The following is a 20,720-nucleotide window of genomic DNA, read 5'->3' as shown; positions in this document are numbered from 1 at the left end:
CTCTGCTCTGTTGATCTCTCTAGATTATATTGTGTGTGTGTGTGTGTGTGTGTGTGTGTTTGTGTGTGTGTGTGTGTGTGTGTGTGTGTGTGTGTGTGTGTGTAAGAGCAAGGTAGATTTTGGATTTGCTCTTCACATTAATCGTTCTTCTGATGTTTCAGCATTATTATATGGTGTTGGCTTTCTAATGAATGTGGTTTCTTGAAGGGGCTACAAATATATAAAAATATCTTTCTAGTTCCTCTGTGCAATTCCATGTTTCATTTTTGTATATTATGTGTGTCTTGTTCAGTTCCTGTGAACAAAATTGAGAATGCATGAAATGAGGATACAAGGCTTTTTGTTCAGTTGAACAAGGTGAATAGATGTCAGATATATTGACATTGGATGTCGTTTGAAATAGAGACATTCATATATCATTTAGTTTACAAAGTACTTATGCCATATCATTAGACTTTATAAGAACCCTATGAGATAAATAGTTCAAGTATTATACTCATTTTGTTGAAGAGAAAACTAAAGTTCAGAGGGTTTTAATGACTTGTCCAAAGTAACACAGTATGGGGAAGGGAATAAGCTTTTATTGTTATGTTGTTATTATTACTAAGCTTGTTATATGCCAGGCACTGGGCTTAGCACTTTATAGGAGAATCAGGACTTGATTCCATCAGTCTTCTGATTTTAAACACAGTATTTTTAAAAAATGATATAATATAATATAATATAATATAATGATAGTAGGTATAATATAATATAATGATAGTAGGTATTTACCTACTATGTATATTTGCCATAATAAGTGGAACAATGGTTGAGGGCTTGGAAACCTTTTTCTCATACATGGAATCTTACCATAACACAACACTATGTGGCATTTTACATAATGGTCCATTTTGGACACAAAATGTATTAGTGGGAGTAGGAAAAAGTCATCAAACATTTTTTTAATGTGCTAGGTTCTATGGGAACTATGGGAGAGTTGCTAACTTCCAGGAGTCACAGTAATATATAGACATGAAGAAACAAGAAAATAAAACATTGTACTCTAGAAAACTTGTTACTTTGATCTTGGTCAGAAGGTTAAGAACTTATTTTCTAAAAAATTTCCAACAATTCTATGAAGATGACAGTACTTAAGTGCTTCAAGGGATGGTATGGATTCCTTTTACTAATAAAGATTGCAAACCCTCTATAGCCAATCTTCAAAAGTTGTTAAGCCTGAAAAACTCTTCATTCTCCTGGCCAACCAGGTAATGAGCTCCTCCAAACTTAGCTCTTTTGGTCTGCAGCCAATAGGCCTACTAGGCCCATGTTTAAAGCCTTTCCAGCATGGTAGGACTTGCCAGTGCTTGCACTATGCTGGCATAGTCTTTGAGAAAGAACCCAAAAACACCTCCCGTAACATTGAGGCATCAGAAGCAGATGATGAAATGAGACAGCTCTTAATAAACTGATGGGGTATGTGGCACATGCTATAAATGGTAAAGTAATTCAAAAGGGGAAAAAATGTTTTGGGGGAGTTGGGATTATTCATGGAAGGATTCATGGATAAATTGAAACTTGAGGCACATCTTGATGCAAGTACAGAATTAGAATTATCAGTAGGGCAGAGAATCAGAGAATAGCAGTAGAAGCAATTGGGAAGATGTCAGCTATGATCAATGTGGTCCTTTGGTATGGGAACCTGAAGAATGTATTATGTTATATATTTTGCTGTAATAATAAAATTTTTTTATAAAATAGGATTTGACCTGTGAAGCTATTTAATGTCAAGTTGCTTTTTAGGGTTAATTAATGTGCTAATTTGTACTTATGAAGATGACAATAACAGTGGACGCTTTTCTACTACATTTAAGTGGAATGGTAGGTGTTTTTCATTCATTATCTCATTTGAATTGCAGTCTAGTTGTGTAGGAAAAGCTACCTGGGACTCATACTTATAACTGACTGGCTTCATTAATGCTATCCTCTTAAAACTAATTAGTTATTGCTGACTCTCAAAAATATAAAAATTCAGGACAACTATATTTTATACTGTGTTTTTAATTACTTTGAAAGATCTTGATTTCATCAGTGTGCTACCTGATGCAGATCATGATTTGGCCACATTTCACTAGTTATTGACAGTAAATTTCAACTGTTAGCCAGCCTTCTTCAGACTTAGCTAGGCTAGTCATATGATAATAATTCATATATACAACATATAAGTGTCTATGGTATACAAAGAACTGTTTTAGGTTTTAGAAGAGAATAAAAATTTAGATGTGACAATAATAGTTGTCAGGCTTACTTAAAGCCCTTTTAAAGTTAGAAAAGTCATCTTTATTCAACAAGCATTGTATTAAATATTTTCTCTGTAACAAGGCAGTTAGGTCATGCAATGGATAGAGTATTCAGTCTGGTGTCAAGATGACCTGAGTTCAAATTATGCTTTAATTACTACTTAGGTAATCCTGGGCAAGTCACTTAATCCTTTTTGCCTTGGTTTTCTCATCTGTAAAATGAGATGGAAAAGGAAATGGCAAACATTTCCAGTATTTTTATATTAAGAAAACCACAAATATTGGGGTCACAAAGAGTCAGAAACAATTGAACAACAACATGTATAAGGCATTGAACTAGGTATATAATTTTGAGAATCCAACTTTTATATTAGGAGGACTTAAGTGATGTTTAAGTTAAGGAGGTTACTGGGCAATTATTTTCTCCCTATAGCAGTGGAAGTCATACTAGAACCTTTTCCTGGTTCTTACTTTTATGCAAGGTATTAGATCCTGTATGTTCACCTAGTTTAAATACTGATTCTATTTCAGAAAGTAAATTGATTGTAATTGTAAAATGGGAAAAAAGGTAAATCAATTAAGATGATGAACTTAATATGACCAACTGGGGCATAGCAGTCAAGAGGTGAGGGTGTATCTCATTTTCAAATGCTGTTTTCATTTATTTCTTTTTCTTTTTATTTTTTTTATGAATCAGTCTGTATTAAGTGACTTCCCCAGGGTCACACAGCTAGTAAGTTTCAAGTGTTTGAGGTCATATTTGAACTCAGGATCCTCATGACTCTAGGGCTGGTGCTCTATGCACTGTACCACCTAGCTGCCCTCGTTTATTCTTTAGAATTACTAGTTTTTCATTCTACTTCCCCTATCCCCCATTTTATTTGGTAGCTATTTTATATACCTTTAACTTTTTCATTTGGAATCTCTTGTTTTTCTTATTTTTCACTTTGCCTAATATAGTGAGCAACAACATATCAATCCTTTTACAAATACAATTGATCCACATACTTTAGGTGTTGCTCACACCTAACTAAATAACTCTCTAACTTCATTTATTAATTTTTTTCTTCCTTTTGATTTACATTTGAACCATTTATCTAGTAATAATAGTATTTAGTCATGATGTAGTACTTTAGATCTTTAAAGTATTTTGCAGACATTAATTTGTTACTGGTGAGTAAATCCCTAAGGCCTATTCATTGTGTAGAGAGAATTTTGTCCCTTCATCTTTGCATTTCATTATAACTACAGGGTACTTAAGGGAGTATGAGTTAATGAGGGGGAAAGTTCCATTTCCAAATTAGCAGAGGAATAATGTTGGTTATTTTGGAAAAAGACTGAATATTAGTCTTTTAAAGGCTTTCAATATAACACTTTCTTTGTTCCTCAATTAAACAGTTACCACATTCTTTTCTGTACCAGTAGAAGGTTTTTTTTCTTTTGGGGAGGACAGAAGATGAAGGTCTTCCCGCCTACTAGTCTATAAGCTCTTTGAGGGCAAAGACTATAATAATAATAATAATAATAATAATAATAATAATAATAATAATAATAATAATAGCTAGTACTTATATAGCTCTTTAAGATTTATAAAGCACTTTGTCATTATTCTCATTTTATCTTCATAGCAATCTTGTGAGGTAAGTACTATTATGATTCTCATTTTATAAGTAAGAAAATTAAAGCAAAGCTTAAGTGACTTGCCTAGGATCACACAGGTATAGTAAGAGTCTAGGGCAGGGGCCAGTCTTCCTGATTTCAGGTCCAGTGCCCCCGACTTATTCCTTTTTGTGTCACCCAACAAAGCCTAGTACAGGGCCTTCCTTGCACCTAGTAATAATAACTCATTTCTTTAGTGCTTTGAAATTTACACTTTCTTTATGGTAACACTTTAATAAAACAAGTATAGTTATTATTCTCAGGACAACTAAATGACACAATGGATAAAGTGCCAGGTCTGGAATCAGGCTGATCTAAGTTTAAATGAGACCTAAGATACTTAGTAGCTGTAAAGGCACATCATTTCACACTGTTGCCTCAGTTTCTTCATCTGTTATATGAGCTAGAGGAGGAAATGGCAAATCACTCCAGTATCTTTGAAAAAAAAAAAAAAACTACAAGAAAATCCTAAAAAGGGTCACAGACAACAAGAAGTATTATTCCTATTTTCAGGTTAAGGAATAGCTTCAGAGAAGTGAAGTGGGTTGCAGGGTCACAGAGCTCTTAAATGTCAGGACTGAAATTTGGACAAGATTTCTCCTTCTTCTCCTAAATTCTCCTCTTTTCCAAGCTTTCTTATTTCTGTTAAAGATATCCCCTTTCTCCATCTTCCCAGTCATTCAGATAAAATAACCTTGGAGTCATCCTAGACCATTCTCTCTCCTTTGTTTCCTTATATTTAGTGAATTGTCAAGGTTTTTTTTTTTTAAATATCATTTTAGATTCTTGTCCCCCTTATCTCTGATATTGAAATAGCTTCCTGATTAGTTTTCCTGTTCTTACTCTCTATCCTTTCCAATAGAATTTTAGTGTTATTGTCAAATAATCTTCCTAAGGAACAGGACTAGACATGTGGTTCTTTATTGCCTTTGGGATAACATACCAACTCCTCACTATGGCATTTAAGGTTCTCTATAATTTGGCTCCATCCTACCTTTTCAATGTTATTTCACATTATTTCTCTTTACCCTCTGTTTTCTAGCCAAAATGTATAACTCTTGATATTCTATTTTCCTATAATATGTTCTTTCTTAATTTGTGCCTTTCAGAAGGCTTGTTCTACTTACAAGTTTCAGCTCAGAAGCTACCTTTTCTAAGAAACCTTCCCTTATCTCCATAGTTAATGTTCCCCACCCTTTAATTACCTTGTAGCTATGTATCTGTTTACTTTACTCCTTAATATGCTCTTAGAGGAAGAAATGGGTTCCTTTCCCTTCCCCCTAATTTCCAAAGTCTAGAATGCATAGTGTTGCACAGTGTTTAATAAGTGATTGAGGGTCATATTAATGAACCTTTGCACTTGTGATCTTGGATAAGTCACTTCCCAAGGCTTCAATTTCGATATATGTAAAATACTCTTGTATTGAACTTAGATAGTTCCAAAGATGACTTGTAGCTTTAGCATACTTGGATTCTGTGATTCTAAGGCAAATCTCATATAATGCCAATACTTCAAATGCCTTTCTCTGAGCTCTCTTTTCTTTTCCTTCTAATAACTATTTCCTTCTTTCCTAAAGAAACCAATATCAATGACTTAAAGTTTGAGCAGTCACTATTTCTTACTTACTTTGGATAGAGGGTGAATAAAGTTCTCTGTATTCTTCTGCTCTTTCTTCTTTGGAAATTTTATCTTGCCCTTGACTCCCAAATCTATATGTTTACTTCTAATCTCAGTTCCAGGGCTATATTCTCAAATGCTTATTAAATAGCTCCACCGACATGTCTAATCACCACCTCAAAATCAACATGTCCAAAACTGAATTGTTCATTTTTCCTCCAAAACCTACTTCTTTTCCCAACTTGCCTTACTCTGTTGACCATTATCTGCCTAGTTAGTTACTCATATTCTAAAGTGTGGAGTAAATTGACTTTTTCCTCCTCCTTGTCTTCCACATCTAGTCAATGCTAAATCTTATCAATGCTTTTTTAATAGTATCTTTTACATTTCCCATTTTCTATCTATTCCTACACTACCTTAGTTCAGGACCTCTTACTAGAACTATAATAGTAGTTTTTTAACTGGTCTCCCAGCCTCCAGTATTATTCCTCTTTGATCCGTCCTTCTGGTAGCTGCCAAAATCATCTTCCTAAGGCACAGATATCAACCCTATGGTCAAAAACCTTAAATGGCTTCAGCTTGTCATTTTTGTGATCTGGTCACAACTTTTTTTGCCTCAGTTTCCTTGCTGCAGAGTAATGATCTTTTCCTCCAGGTTGCACTCTGTCGCTAACCTTGCATTGCCATTATATTGTTCTGTTTAATGATGACTTATCTCAGTCTTCCCCATTGGAGGATAAGCACTTTAAGGGCACTAGCTATGTTTTGTTTTGTTTTTTTCTTCTTTGTAACTCTAGAATAGGATCTTGCCTTTATCTTGATGGAGGGGTTCTTAACCTTTTTGTGTCATAAAATCCCTTTGATAGTCTAGTAAAGCCTCTGGACCCCTTTTGAAAAAACTGTTTTATTGCATACATTCATGAATGAAGGAAATTTAAAGTTTCAGTTAGAGGTTAGTGAAAATAAAGATGTCATTTTTTTCCCTCATCTAAAATGGAATGGGAACCCCCTGAAATATGTGAACCTTCTGGAGGTTAAAAACTCTTATATTAGTGTATGTATGATATTATCAACTGTTGGTATTCTTTTTATCTAAGCCTTCTCATTCTTTTATATTCACCCAACATGTAGTAAGCCTTCATCTAGGTCTTTCTACCTTTTGTGGCTGCTAATGAAACATTTAGGCTGCCTATATGTTTTCCCTTCCTCTGACCTTCCCACCAATCCACCCACTTTTCTACATACATGTTTTCATACTGGTATCCCTTACATCAGAATTTGTACATCATTGAAAATATGTCATGTTTTACTTGTGACCACTTTTTGTGTTACTTGCAGCTTTAATTCTGTTTATGCCATATCACAAGAAAACACTTGTTTTTAACAAGATATGTCTTATGTCAGGGACCAATTTAGGATCCTTAAAAGCATCGTGCTCTTTCCCAACTGTGATCCATTCCATATTTGTAGACTTTGTTTTGTATTCAATACATTGTCCATCTACATTACTTAACTCAGATGTATGTATGTACTGATGCTTTGACCCTCTGATTTCATATCACAGTCTGAACATTTTTATCCACTTAGTTTTTCCTATATAAATGGTTGGGTTGATTTTGGATAATTTATGGATGCTGTTGAGAAGGAATTGTAATGCTGTAGAGTCTCATGCAATTATTATTTAAGCTGTAGTAGGAGCATATGAAAGACCTCATCATCTATTCTTTTTTCATTTGGACTCTGTGCTGCACTTCCTCCATGAGAGTAGTAAATATCTTTGGCAACTCACATTTTGTTTTGTGCTTCATTTAAAAATAATCAGAGAATTATTAGTCTCCATTATTTCCATGGTTGCAATCATTAAAGAATCTTGCCTGATTTTAGCCTTTATATGAAAAGTTCTTTGTTGAAGGAGAATCCTTTAAAGCTATGTTTTGCTCTACTTTTTATCCACAAACAATAAGCATAAAAAGTCTTGCATTCTTTTCATCTTTTAGTTTGTGACTAAAGATGTGATTTGATTATAGAAAATAATTTGTGGAAGTCTGACTATGTCTTCATATTTTCACCAAAGACACCTGTTCATATATGTGCACATGGTTTTCATGAAGTTAATGTGAGAATAAAAAAGTAGGCATGTTTTCTGTTATGTAGCCTCAATAGCCTTTATGGAGGGAGATAATATTAAATAATATACTAGATAAAAAGGTACCCTTAGAGACAGGAAGACCTGGAAAGTACTGTTTCATGCTCTGGATAGGTTGCCTAACCTCTTAGTGCCCTCATGTCTCACTCTAAAACTACATGGTCAATATTGATAGAAAAAGTTTTCTATACCACTAAAATCATAGGTCTGGGAAAACAATACAATCTATAATTTCTTCCATTCTTTTGATACCTTCCTTGAACTGAGATATTTTGTAAAATAATCCATCAACAATTTCATCTCTTGTGTCATCTCTTTCCTTAGTGGGAATGGAGCAGTGAAAAAGCATCAGAAGATGTTAAAAATAACATTTAAAAATTCTCAATAAATACTAACAAAACTTTAGGTTTTATTAATGTTAGACTTTAAACCAATGATGAAAGAATTAATGTATTATTACAAGAATTAAACCACATGAGTATTGCTGTTCTGAAATGAAGTCAGAAGATACAAGGAAGTTAGAACTCATGGATTCAGAAGTTGAGGAGTCGACTTCATTTTGCACTCTTGAAAGTATTCTCTGGGATATTACCATCTTGTAATTCCCATAATGAGGATAAAGAAAAGGATCCCCATGAAGATAAGTGAAGCTTATTTATAAGCTATCATATTTGTAGCTGGTGAAAGGTAGAGAAATTAATTTTACAAAGAACTCAAAATTCTATGTCATAATATGATCAATACAAAAGTGGACATATGGAATGATGGTGAAAAATATATTGGAATATATGGCTGAGTTTTGAGGAAGAAAAAAATTGGAGGCCAAATGTCAAATGCCTAAGGTTAAAGACTACTCAAAAACATCATGCTTATAGATTATGAATATTTTCTTCAGGAAGAGAATACAAATCCAGGAGTATGATATATTAATTATAACATTTCAGTCTAATATTTTGTAGACTTCCATTTTTAATCCATCTTAGATCTTCTGATTCTAGTTTTAGGGTAAATGAGATTGAGAAAATTCTGCTAGATTGTTTATATCTACACTTTCTGTTTTCTGTTCATGTTGACATACGAGGCCAATTCAATGTACTTTTTTTTTTTTTTTTTTTTGGTGATGGTTGATATCACCAAACCAACATCATCTGTTCTGAAGATAGTTAATGGCTGCGTCCTTGACCTTGAATATACTAATCACCTGTCTTCATCAGCAGATTCACTGATACTCCTGGATTTATTCATCAATGGTTCACATACTTTCTCTCCTTATGGTTCTCCAATTCCAGCAGTCTATTATGCCATTTAAATTTATCTTATTACCCCAATTAAAACATAAGAAAAAAGTCTTCCAGAGGGAATTATAGATTTGTTGCCCTCAACAGAAACTGGAAACTTTTGTAAAATAGTGGTTTTAGAGGGACAGATAATGAATTAAGATTTGAGTATGTCAATGGGATTCTAGATAGAGAAGTCCAGCAATGCCTTGGAGATGTGGGAATAGCTATCAGAAAGGCCATTACGAATAAATACATAAATTTGGAAGTCATCTAAAAGGAGAACATAATTGAACCCAGGGGAATAGATGAACTTTCTTAGGGAGAAACTTCTCAGAATTCTTAGGTAACAATTCTTAGGTAACCTTTGAATGATCATTCTAAAATTTATTTTAGATAGCATTTCCTAAAATAATAATTTCACAATTTGCTTTCCTTGTACGCATTTCTCTATTATGTCTTCCTCCCAAAAAGAAGTTTGATTTTTGGAATACTGATCATAGTAAAGGTCTGTTTACTAAATAGTTATTTATTTCAACTGTCAAACTGAAGTTTGTAGGTCTTTTTCCACACTTATATTGTGGTTGGCTGAGGCAATTTGGCTTCCAGTATATTATATCCAGGAATTTGTCAGTTGCAAAGGAAAAAAAAGGCTCATGACCTGGATCTCTGTGGGTCACAGAGAACTGAATAAATTTTACCCAGCTTTATTGAAGATCTCCCAGTATTATTTGATGGATTTCAGTGACAGAGTTGTGCTTGGAAAACTTTGGCCCCTTTAACATATTCTTGAAGTCTTGACTTATTGTTGATTTGTTTCACTGATCAATATCAGTTTTTCCTCAAGTCATATTACCATTATTACTCTTGATAATCCTTCTCTTTTTATTTTTATGATTTTTGCCTTTGATTCCTTTTTTTGGATTTCCTCATCTACTTCTGAAGATTTTTGTTAAGAAAAATGCTTTGTAAAGGCAAACATAATATATATCTATGGTTCCTTAATTTTTGAGATTATTGGGTTGTTTTTGCCTCAGATAACTGTAGTATTAATGATTTTTAAATCAAATCAACAAATATATAAATATCTATTCAATGTAGGGCATTGTGGTGGATATATAAATATAGAATGTCTGAAGCCATTCTTTTTCTAGACCTTAAACTGATTATAAACCCTTAACAGGTTTGTAATGTTGGGCAAGTTACTTCACTTTCTTCATCTGTAAAATGGATAATTTTTCTAACCTCTTCAACAGTGTTTTGTGATATTAATGCTGTAAGCTTTATAGTCCGTTTTTATTAAGAAAAGAGGACAAACTTGTGAAATTTAAATGTACATGTATACATATATGTGATACATCTATCATTCATGTTTGTATATATGTGTGTATGTATGTATCTATCTATCAACTATGTTTCTTAGAGAACTATCCTGGGCTCAAGTGTTGTCTCTGATTATGTGAACATGGACAAATCATATAACCTCTCAAAGTTGTGTTAGGCAACTTTGTAAGAATCTTAAGTTGTAGAATACTTGTTGATCTGCCTTGGTAAAGGTAGTTTCCTCTTCAGGAGTTCTTAAAGCCAGTGAAATCACAATTCTGTGCCAAAAATACAATGTAAGTAAGTAGCCTCAGAGTTGTTCTGATTTTCATTTTTCTTAATACTAATGATTTGGAACAATATTTCATATGGTTGTTAATATTTGCAATTCATTGGGGAATGAATTTTATGTATCTTATGTATTTTAGTTCCTTCTATCTTGGAAATCTATATGTCCATCTAGCCTTCTATCTTTCTGTTCTTCCTATCTTAGATAAATATATGTGTATACTTTTTCAGAGATAATACAATTTTTTCCCACAATGGCTTCTTTTCTTATTGTAGTTGATTGATTTTATTCATCAAATTGATTTTATTCATGAAAAAGCTTTTTAGTCAGAAAGTTAATAAACATTCATTAAGTACCTTATATGTGCCGGGCATTGTGCTTAGCAATGGTTACAAAGAAAGGCAAAAGACAGTTTCTGTTCTTAAACAGCTTAGTCTGATGGGGGAGACAATTTGCAAATAACTATGTGTAAACTAGCTAGGTGCAGAATAAATAGGAAATAATCATTATTATTTATAAAGAAAAATATAAATAACATTAAGTAGAATCAAGGAAAGGAGTCCTCTAGAAGGTGGGAATTTAGCTGGGACATGAAGGTAGCCAGAGAATCCAGGAGATAGAGTTAAGAAGAAAAAACTAGGCATGGAGGACAGCCAGGGAAAATGTCAGAGTTTGGGAGAGGGAATATTTTTTTCTGGGAAGTATCACTGGGTCAAAGAATATGTGGTAGATATAAGGTGAGTATAAGATGTAAGAAAACTAGAAAAGTAGTGCTACTGGGAATAGATGATGAAAGACATTGAATCCCAAGCAGAAGATTTTATATTTGATCCTGAAGATAATAGGGAACTACTAGAGTAGAGTAGAGAGGTGACATGATGAGTGAGTCCTTTGCTTTAAGAAAATCTCTGAAGTGGCTGAATGGGGATGATTGGGAATGGGGAGAGACTTGTGGCAGGAAGATTCACCAGCAGGTTCTTGCAGTAGTTCAGGTATGAGGGAATGAGCCTCTGTACCAGTGTGGTGGCAATATGAAAGGAAAGAAGAAGGCATATATGTGATACATTGCAAAGGTAAAATCCATAGGCTTTGGAAACAATTTTAAATTTAGGTAATCTGAATTATCCACTTTGTGATTGCTTTTGTCTTTTTTAATAATGTCTTCTAACCTGTAATATTCAGGGTACATACTGGATGATATCTTTTATGGCATTCCTTGCATGCACATTATCATTAGTAATATGCTGCAGCACACAATGTCTCTCTGTTAGCTTTTAGGGAATCTGCAGTTTTGATTTTTCAGGGACTATGTTGTTCTCAGATTTATAGACACCTTTGCCAGAATACTGGTATTAATAAGATTATTTTTATTTTAAGGAGCTTCTTGGGGATTTTGGAAGAGTTGCACAATTCTTAAGGTCACAGATTTCAAGCTAGAAGGAATCTCATGTCATCTAGTCCAGTACTTTCACTTTATAAATGAGGAAACTGATGTCTAGAGATACTAACTTGCTCAATATCACATAGATAAAAAAGTATCTGAGGTATGAGTAATTGCAAGTCATCTAACTTCAGATCCATAAATTGTAGTATCTGGAGGACCTCACTAGTCATAGGAAATTCAGTTCTATTTGCATTCTTTACTAGACATATCCCTTGGCAATGATGAACATCTTTGGTTAGTGCACATCTTTATTTTATGCCTTGTTTGATATTGATAAAGTATCACTGGACAAATTTGTTTCTGTTTTTGAACCTAAAGAAAACTTGTTTGATTTTAACATATGCTTTGGAGACATGGCTACATTTCATTTTACCAAATCAAATGCCATTTATTGTTAACAGGAAATAATCTCAGTTGTGTGCCCTGAATGTTTCAATCAATTGAGCGGAGATGTGGTTTGATGTAGAATACAGTTTGTGAAAGCCTGTCTGTTCCCTTTTCATATTTTCTTCTAGATTACCCTAGATATATGTGTAGATAGTTCTCATAAATGCATATTAGTTGTTATTGATATCCTTATAGTTGTCTTTTTAGATAGTAATGCTATTTGTGTTTTTTCAATTTTCAATTTCAATTTTTAGATTTTAAAAATGTTAATTTTTTTTCCAATTGCATGCAAAAACAAATTTTAGTCTTGTTTAAAATAAAATTTTGAGTTCCAAATTCTCTCCCACCTTCTCTTCCCTGCCCCATCTTTGAGAAGGCAAGCAGTTTGATAAAGGGTTATACATACACAGTCATGGAATACATATGTTTATATTAGTCATTTGAAATCTTTCCAATTTCTTAAGAATCAGCCTTATCAGAATTTTGCCACCTCTAGAATAGTTTTCCTATAGATGATACTTGGCCTAGTCTAGTGGTTTTCCAGTCATCATATTCTTAATGCCATTTCTACTTCCTATTTAGATTATTGGGAAATGGTGTATTATAGTCTGCATGTGGTATTTTCATTGTCATAAGTAAGAAAATAGGTTTTTAAAAAAATCAGAATGCGTAGATCTCTTCCAATTTGATGTTTATTGTCCTCCTAGTTTCTTCTTGAGATGTTGAGAGGATGGTTTGGGTTATTTGGATTTCATGTCAAGCATTTTGCAAACATTTTTTCTCCTTTTACTGTTTTTTGCTCATTTATGAAGCAAAATTGCTCCTAATCATCTACCATCTTCCTCCTTAGATTTTAGTAAATAAGTTAACATTTTAAACTATTTTTGTCTTTTTTTTTTTTTTTTTTTACCTCTTTCCTCTTGGTAAGGACAGGAAATATTTACTAATTGGGGTGATTTGGGAGCTCATTAGTTTTCCTTGATAGAATAATTGCTTTGCATTGATTAAACTTTTATAAGAAATTATGCTAGTCAGTGTCATTGGTTTTTTTCCTTTAACCAGTCCCCATTTAAAAAAAGTAGATCAGGTTGATACTGTGATTGTATGCCCTATCATCTTTTCATAGTCTTTTTTTTTTTCCCGAAGTTGATGTCAATTTTGGTCTTTTCTCTAACAAGTTGATGAGTGGATTGAATAGGCCAATGATTCAGTCAATTAGTCAATAAACATTTATTAAGTACTTATTATGTGTCAGGCACTGTACTGAGTGCTGAAGATCCAAAGAAAGGCAAAAACAAAATAAAACAAAAAATTGATCCTATTTTTAAGGAGCTCACAATCTAATGGGGGATACAATATACAAATAATTCTTTACAAATGATGTTGTTATTCATTTGTTTCAGTAATGCCTAACTCTTTGTGACTCCTTTTGGGTTTTTCTTGACAAAGATCCTAGCGTGGTTTGATATTTCTTTTTCTAGCTCATTTGACAGATGAGGAAATTTAGGCAAATGGGGTTAAGTGACTTGCCCAGAGGCATATAGCTAGCAAGTATCTGAGGCTGGATTTGAACTCAGTAGAGTTTTCCTGACTCCAGGCCCAGAACTCTATTCACTGTGCCATCCAGCTGCCCACAAATAATATAAACAAGATAAATTGAAGATATTCAACAAAATGAAGCCATTAGTATTAAGAAGGTAAATCAGGAAAGGCTTCTTGTAAAAGGTAGCATTTTAGCTGGGTCTTGAAGAAAGCCAGGGGACAGAAATGAGGAAAGAGGATTTTTGGCATGGAGGACAGCCAGTAAAAATGCAGAGTGGATGGAATGTCTTCTTTGAGGAAGAGCAAGGAGGAAAATTTCCCTGGATCATGGAATATATGATGGGGACATGGGATAGTGGGACAGAAAGAAGTAAGATGTAAGAAAACTAGGAAAATATGAGATGTAAGAAAACTGGAAAAGTTAGATTATGAAAATCTTTGGATACCCAATAAAGGCTTTTATGTTATTATTAGTGGTGCTAGGGAAGGTCTTGAAGTTTATGTACTTAGGGACAATGTAAGTAACTAGCCGATGTGCCAGTGTTTTTTCCTCTAGCTAATCTTAATATTTTTAATAGGTCATGTTGGAGCTGTTATACTTGCACATCATATCATCTTATAGTCTTTCTTCTGGGTTGTTGCTGATTTTGATATTATCTATGACAAGCTAATGGATTGACTGCATAGATGGCTGATTCAGACCTGAATTCCATAGGAAGTCTATTGTTTCTTGTTGAGATATGGTCAGTTTCTTCCTTCCTTCCTTCCTTCCTTCCTTCCTTCCTTCCTTCCTTCCTTCCTTCCTTCCTTCCTTCCTTCCTTCCTTCCTTCCTTCCTTCCTTCCTTCCTTCCTTCCTTCCTTCCTTCCTTCCTTCCTTCCTTCCTTCCTTCCTTCCTTCTCTCCTTCCTTCCTTCTCTCCTTCCTCTTCTTTCTCTCTTCTTCTCTTCTTCTTTCTTTCTTATTCTTCTCTTTCTTTCTTTCTTTCTTTCTTCTTTCTTTCTTTTCTCTTTCTTTCTTTCTTTCTTTCTTTTCTTTCTTTCTTCTTTCTTTCTTTTTCTTCTTTCTTTTCTTTCTTTCTTTCTTTCTTTCTTTTCTTTCTTTCTTTTCTTTTCTTTCTCTTTCTTTTCTTTCTTTCTTTCTTTCTTTCTTTCTTTCTTTCTTTCTTTCTTTCTTCTTCTTTCTTTCTTTCTTTCTTTCTTCCTTCCTTCCTTCCTTCCTTCCTTCCTTCCTTCCTTCCTTCCTTCCTTCCTTCCTTCCTTCCTTCCTTCCTTCCTTCCTTCCTTTCTTTCTTTCTTTCTTTCCTTTCTTTCTTTCTTTCTTTCATAATAGTGTTTACCATTTTATTGTTCTTGGAAAAAAAGTATTTAGGAATATAAGGTGTAGAGGTTCTTTTGTATAAAGATTCCTTATTCTGGAAACTTATTTTCTGTATTTTTTTTTTTTTAAGAACATTCTTCCCTGAACACATTTGTTCAATTTGGAATATCTTATCAAGTTATTTGTAGAATTTCTCTACTTCCTACAAATTTTGACACATAAGTTTTTGGTTTTGCCTTTCTTTGTATCCTCATAACTCCAATACAGTGCCTGACACATAATAAGTACTTAATAAGTTGTATTTTTTAAAAAATTACAAATGTCTATCTTAAGTTTAGCAAGGTAAGTGTCCCTTGAAATTATTTTTGTGACTCTTGCGCGCTCCCTTATTTGTCTCTCCAAGAACTTGTAAACTATCTTTCCATTTTGCTCTAGCTTCTTTATATCTCTTGGCACTGGAATATAAAAGAAAGAGTGTTGGACTTGGATACAATTTTATTAGTTTTTGCTTTCCACTCCTTTCATTTAGGTGGTCAAGTCATGTAATCTTTCAGAGCTCTTATTTCCCTCATTTGTAAAATGGGGTAATAATGAGTATAATGTCTACATTGCAGGAATATCCTTAAGGATAAACTGAGACAATATATGTAGAACACTTTGCAAACCTTACAAGAAGCTATAAAGAAATCAACCATTATTATTCATTTGTACTAAAACAGTCAATATTGATAAAGTTTAATTCCTTAGTAATATATCTGCTAATAGTCATTAGACAGAAGTCTATCATTTAAATACCCACAGTGAATATTTATAATTGGTTTAAAATATCTGACATTTTTCCAACATTCCACCTTTCATTATTGTAGAAGGAAAAGGAGGCCTCACAGGACTGAGAAGTTTTCATTTTTCTTTGTTTTGTGGATTAATAAGGTCAAAAATTTTTTCATCTACTAGCCACCTTTCAGATTCTTCATGCTGAGCGTAGATATTCTTTGAGCCTTTGACTGGGCTGTGATCAAAACCTTTCCAGTGTGATTGAACCTGCCAGAGCTTGTACTGGAGTATAAGCATATTTCCTGTCCTCTATGAGATTAATTGCTAAATGAGTTCAAAGAGAGAAATCACTTTTTGGTTGGAATGTTAGGGAAAGATTTATGGAAGAGGTGGTAATCTACAATAGTTAGAATCAGGAATGTTAGAGCTGGAAAGGGACCTTTGAGATCATATAGTTTAATAATTTTATTTTACAGATGAAGAAACTGAGTCTCAGAGAGGGAAATAACTTGCTCCACACACAAGGCAAGACTATTATATTATATAAAAGGAATGACTTACATTGAAGGAATAATCTTTTAAAACAAAATATATTCATAATGGGAAGTGTGAACTTTTTATCTACAACCTGAGTCATTTCTATAATTGCAAAGCATGCTTCAACCATTTAGAGATGCCACCAATCAATTAACAAACATGTATTAGCACTTAGCATATGCACATATGCCAAGCACAGGGTATCTCACATGATGAAGATATATAGGAAAAGCAAAAAATCCTCTCAAGAAGCTTTTGGAAGAGAGCATGCATACACATGGTCAAAACAGAGTAGATACAAGTAAACTTTAGTGGGGAAGGCACTTGCAGATGGAGAGACCAGAAGCCTTTTATAGAAGGTGGTATTTGAGCTGAATCTTTAAGGAAGCTAGGGAGAGCATTCCAAGCTTGGGATATAGTCAATGCAAGAACATAGAAATGGAATAGAGATGTGTTTTGAGAAAAAATATGTAGGCCATTATGGCTGTACTATATAGATTGTGTAAAGGAAAACTAGAAAAATAAGAAATCTTAAAGAACTTTAAAATCCAAAGGGTGGAGTTTATATTTTATTATAGAAATAATAGACATGACTAGAGTGGTACTGTGGTATAATGTGGTCAAACCTATGCTTTAGGAGGTAACTTTGGAAGCTGTGGGAAGGATGGATTGGAGGTAGGGAAAAGTTTGGCAGGGAGTACAATTAAGGGCTATTATTGTACTCCAGATAAAGGGTAATGAGGGGGTTGAACTAAAGTGATGGCTATGTGAATGGAAGGAAAGGACTATGAGAAATTCTGAAAATGTAGAAATGAGAATATTGATATGGTCTGGTTTCTCTAGTTATAAGTCACTGGTTGAACAAAAATCTCACATTGAAAACTTATAGTTAATATTTGTGGTGACCAAAAATACTTTTTAAAAAAAGATACTTTCAGTGAGCTTACAGAAATTGAAATTGCATGCTAATTTGTTGTTCAGTTGCTTTATTCATGTTCAACTCTTGTGACCCCATTTGGGGTTTTCTTGGCAAAGGTACTAGAGTGATTTGACATTTCCTTCTGCAGGTCATTTTACAGGTGAAGAAACCGAGACAGACCTTTTTGATTTGATTTGCCCATGGTCACAAAGCTAGTGTCTGAGGCTACATTTGAATTCATAAAGAAGTCTTCCTGACTCCAGTCTCAGCAATCTATCCACTGCGCCATAGTCTAGCTTTCCCCAAATGTGTGGTATTGTAACAAAAATTCTTTTTCTGTAACTTTCTCCCTAGTTTAGAGAAATCATGTAGACAGTTTTTGTTATTGTGCTGATTATTATGGCAATTGTAGAAAAACTATAAAGTTGTTATTTAGGAACCATGGAAGATACTGGAGCTTTGGTGGTGCTGCTATTTTTTTTTTCTTTTAAATCATGTGCATTCATTTAAATATCCTGAGTATTCTGATATTTAATATTCTGAGTATTTAGTACAAATATTTAGTACATCAGACATTAATTAAGCATCTTTCGTATGCTAGGCACCATGCTAGTGGATAAAAATACAAAGACAAAAATGAAAGTCCTTGACCTCAGGAAGCTTTATACATAAGATATGTCTCTGAGCTATAGTTTCCTTGTTCATAAACTGGGGATGGTAATAATTATTTAGCAGTACTTACCTTATGTAAGTTCAAATGCTAAAATATGTATAAATGTACTTTATAGACTTTCAACAAGTTGCTTAATCTTTGTCTCAGTTTCTTCATCTCTCAAATAAAAATAATACTAATGCCTCCCTCACAGATGATTGTGAGGATAAAATGAGATCACTTTTGTCAAGCACTTTGCAAAACTTAAATATATACAATGTATGTATATATACACACACATATATATATATATATGAACACACATATGTATATATATATATACTAGCTAATATTATTTTAAAATGTCAATTGACATTATTTTGGTATATCATAATGTTCTTGTATAAAGGAACCAAGGAAAGACAGAGATAGAACTCATATAGAATAAGGGGGGATTGTAAAAATCATGAATACATAGAAACATATAAAAATTTCAATATGATCATATCATTTAGAGCTGTACAGGACCTTTGAGATCATCTAGTTCAAGCTTTTCATTTTTTTTAAGATGAAGAAACTCAGAAAGTTTCTCATCACTGAGAGTTATAACCAAGAACCCTGAAGGATGCAAGGATTCTCTGGAATTCATTATTTTGTGTGTCCACCTGTTGCTTGTCTGTTTTCCTTCAGTACTTCAAAAGATTTGGGAGTTCATTGAACTGGTCATTCTTTCTACTTCTACATATTACAATCCTTTTATAACATCAATGATTGTTTCATGATTTTCTGTGACCAGACAAATTTAATCACTTATTGAGCTAACTTCTGGTGATGAAATTGTTTTGAATATTTACTTGGATAATACTCTGCCTAGAGGAAATGTGGTAAAATAGAACTAGATTTGGAATTAGGAATCATGGATTTGAATACTGACTGCCAGTTTATTCCCTTTGTGACCTTGGCCAAAGTATTCCATCTCTTTGGATTTCAATTCTCTTATTGGATTAGGTTAGATATTCTTAACATTTTTTGTGTCATGGACATTTCTGGCAATCTGATAAAACCTGTGTACTTCTCAGAATAACAAAGTTTTAAAATGTTTATAATAAAATATTATAATAAAAATGTTTATAATAAAATATTATAATAAAAAATGATTACAAAAGAAATCAATTATATTGAAATTAAGTTATAATTTTTTTTCCAATTCAAGTTTCTGGACCCCTTAAAATGGATCACAGGTTAAGAACTCTGAATTAGGTTATTTCTAAGGTAACTTTGAATTTGAAAAATGGACAGTGATGATTTACTATAATTTGCAAAGTACTTTCTTTACTACAGTTCTGAGAGTTAGACGTTTCATTGGTTTATGCCAATGCACAGAGGTGGAGTGAGATGACTTATCAAGTCAGGAATAGTTAGCCGTCCAAATGGTGAGAATGTAGAATGGGTGAATGGGAGTGATGTGAAATAAGGTTGGAAATAATTGATTGAAGCAAGGTTATGGAATGCCATACTCTTAAATGCCAGGCTAATAAGGAGTTTGTATTTTATCCTAGAGACAATCGGGAGACATTGAAGGCTTTTGAGCAGGGGAATGACATGATTGAACTTGTGCCTTAGGAAGATTATTTTGACAACTGTATGGTGGATAGATATGGAGAAAAAAGAGACTGGAATCTGGGAGACCAATTAGGAGACCATTATAATCATCCAGGTGAGTAGTAATAAAGGTCTACACTAGGGTTATGCTAATGTCGGTGGAGAATAGGAATGGATTTGAGGGATTTTGTGGAAACAGAATTGACATTTCTTGGTATAAAATGTGTAGTATTCCCTTCCATACTTTTAATTCCAGAATAGTTACTCCAGGCTTAAAGCATTACATGAGTCCATTATCCATTTAGTCCATTGTATCATTTGGTGCTCGTGAGCACCAAATGATATATTTCCTTTCCTTTTTTTTTTTTTTTTTTTTGATTAATGAGAAAGAATATTTAGTTCAAAGAAAGGCATATAATGAAGTAACATAGTAAGATAATTTGCAATAAAAAGTTCCTTCCATTAAATATAGCATACTTTTTCCACAAAAATATATCAATAGTAAGAATGAACATGAAAGCCACCATACCTGAGGGCCCCAAATGTGGAAAATATAAGAAGAATATTTTGCACCTCTGATTTATGGCAGGATCCATAACATTTTCTGAAAATGTCATCATATTGCTGTCACTAGACTTGTTCTTTGATGAACACAGTGCATCTTCTGGGTACATTTATCCACTAAGCACTTCTGGGCTCTTAGTCAGTGCTTCTGTGTTTATCTTTATAAGGTTAATCTCAATCTGCTAACTATGGCTAAAACCTCATGCTAACAGTCACTATACACAGCTATGCTCTCAAGCTAAGATTAAGTCTTTCCTTTTTGATCCCTGAGCTAGACTGGTAACTAAGCTTTCTGTCAAAGATAATAATGTGGTTTGGGATTAAGATAATCTGTCACACTGCTTAGACTTCCTTTGAGTTAGCTACAAATTACTTTGAGCCATACCA

General features: G+C 33.4%; 1 protein-coding gene across 6 annotated transcripts in view; it reads left to right on the top strand.

Moving 5' to 3' along the window:
- Positions 1-20,720, top strand: part of LOC141556653 (TNF receptor-associated factor 3) — a 154,105-nt gene that overhangs the window by 10,505 nt on the left and 122,880 nt on the right. For 2 of the 6 annotated variants that reach the window (XM_074291111.1, XM_074291112.1), the window contains exon 3: positions 19,727-19,884. The exons of the other annotated variants lie outside the window; for them this stretch is intronic. The gene's annotated coding sequence lies outside the window, so the exon portion shown is untranslated. The remainder of the gene's footprint in view (positions 1-19,726; positions 19,885-20,720) is intronic. 6 annotated transcript variants of the gene reach the window in all.

This window comes from Sminthopsis crassicaudata, chromosome 2 (genome assembly GCF_048593235.1).
Source record: "Sminthopsis crassicaudata isolate SCR6 chromosome 2, ASM4859323v1, whole genome shotgun sequence".
Classification (NCBI taxonomy): Eukaryota; Metazoa; Chordata; class Mammalia; order Dasyuromorphia; family Dasyuridae; genus Sminthopsis; species Sminthopsis crassicaudata.
Note: the sequence above shows the minus strand (reverse complement) of the source record. Positions and strands in the feature narration are given on the sequence as shown.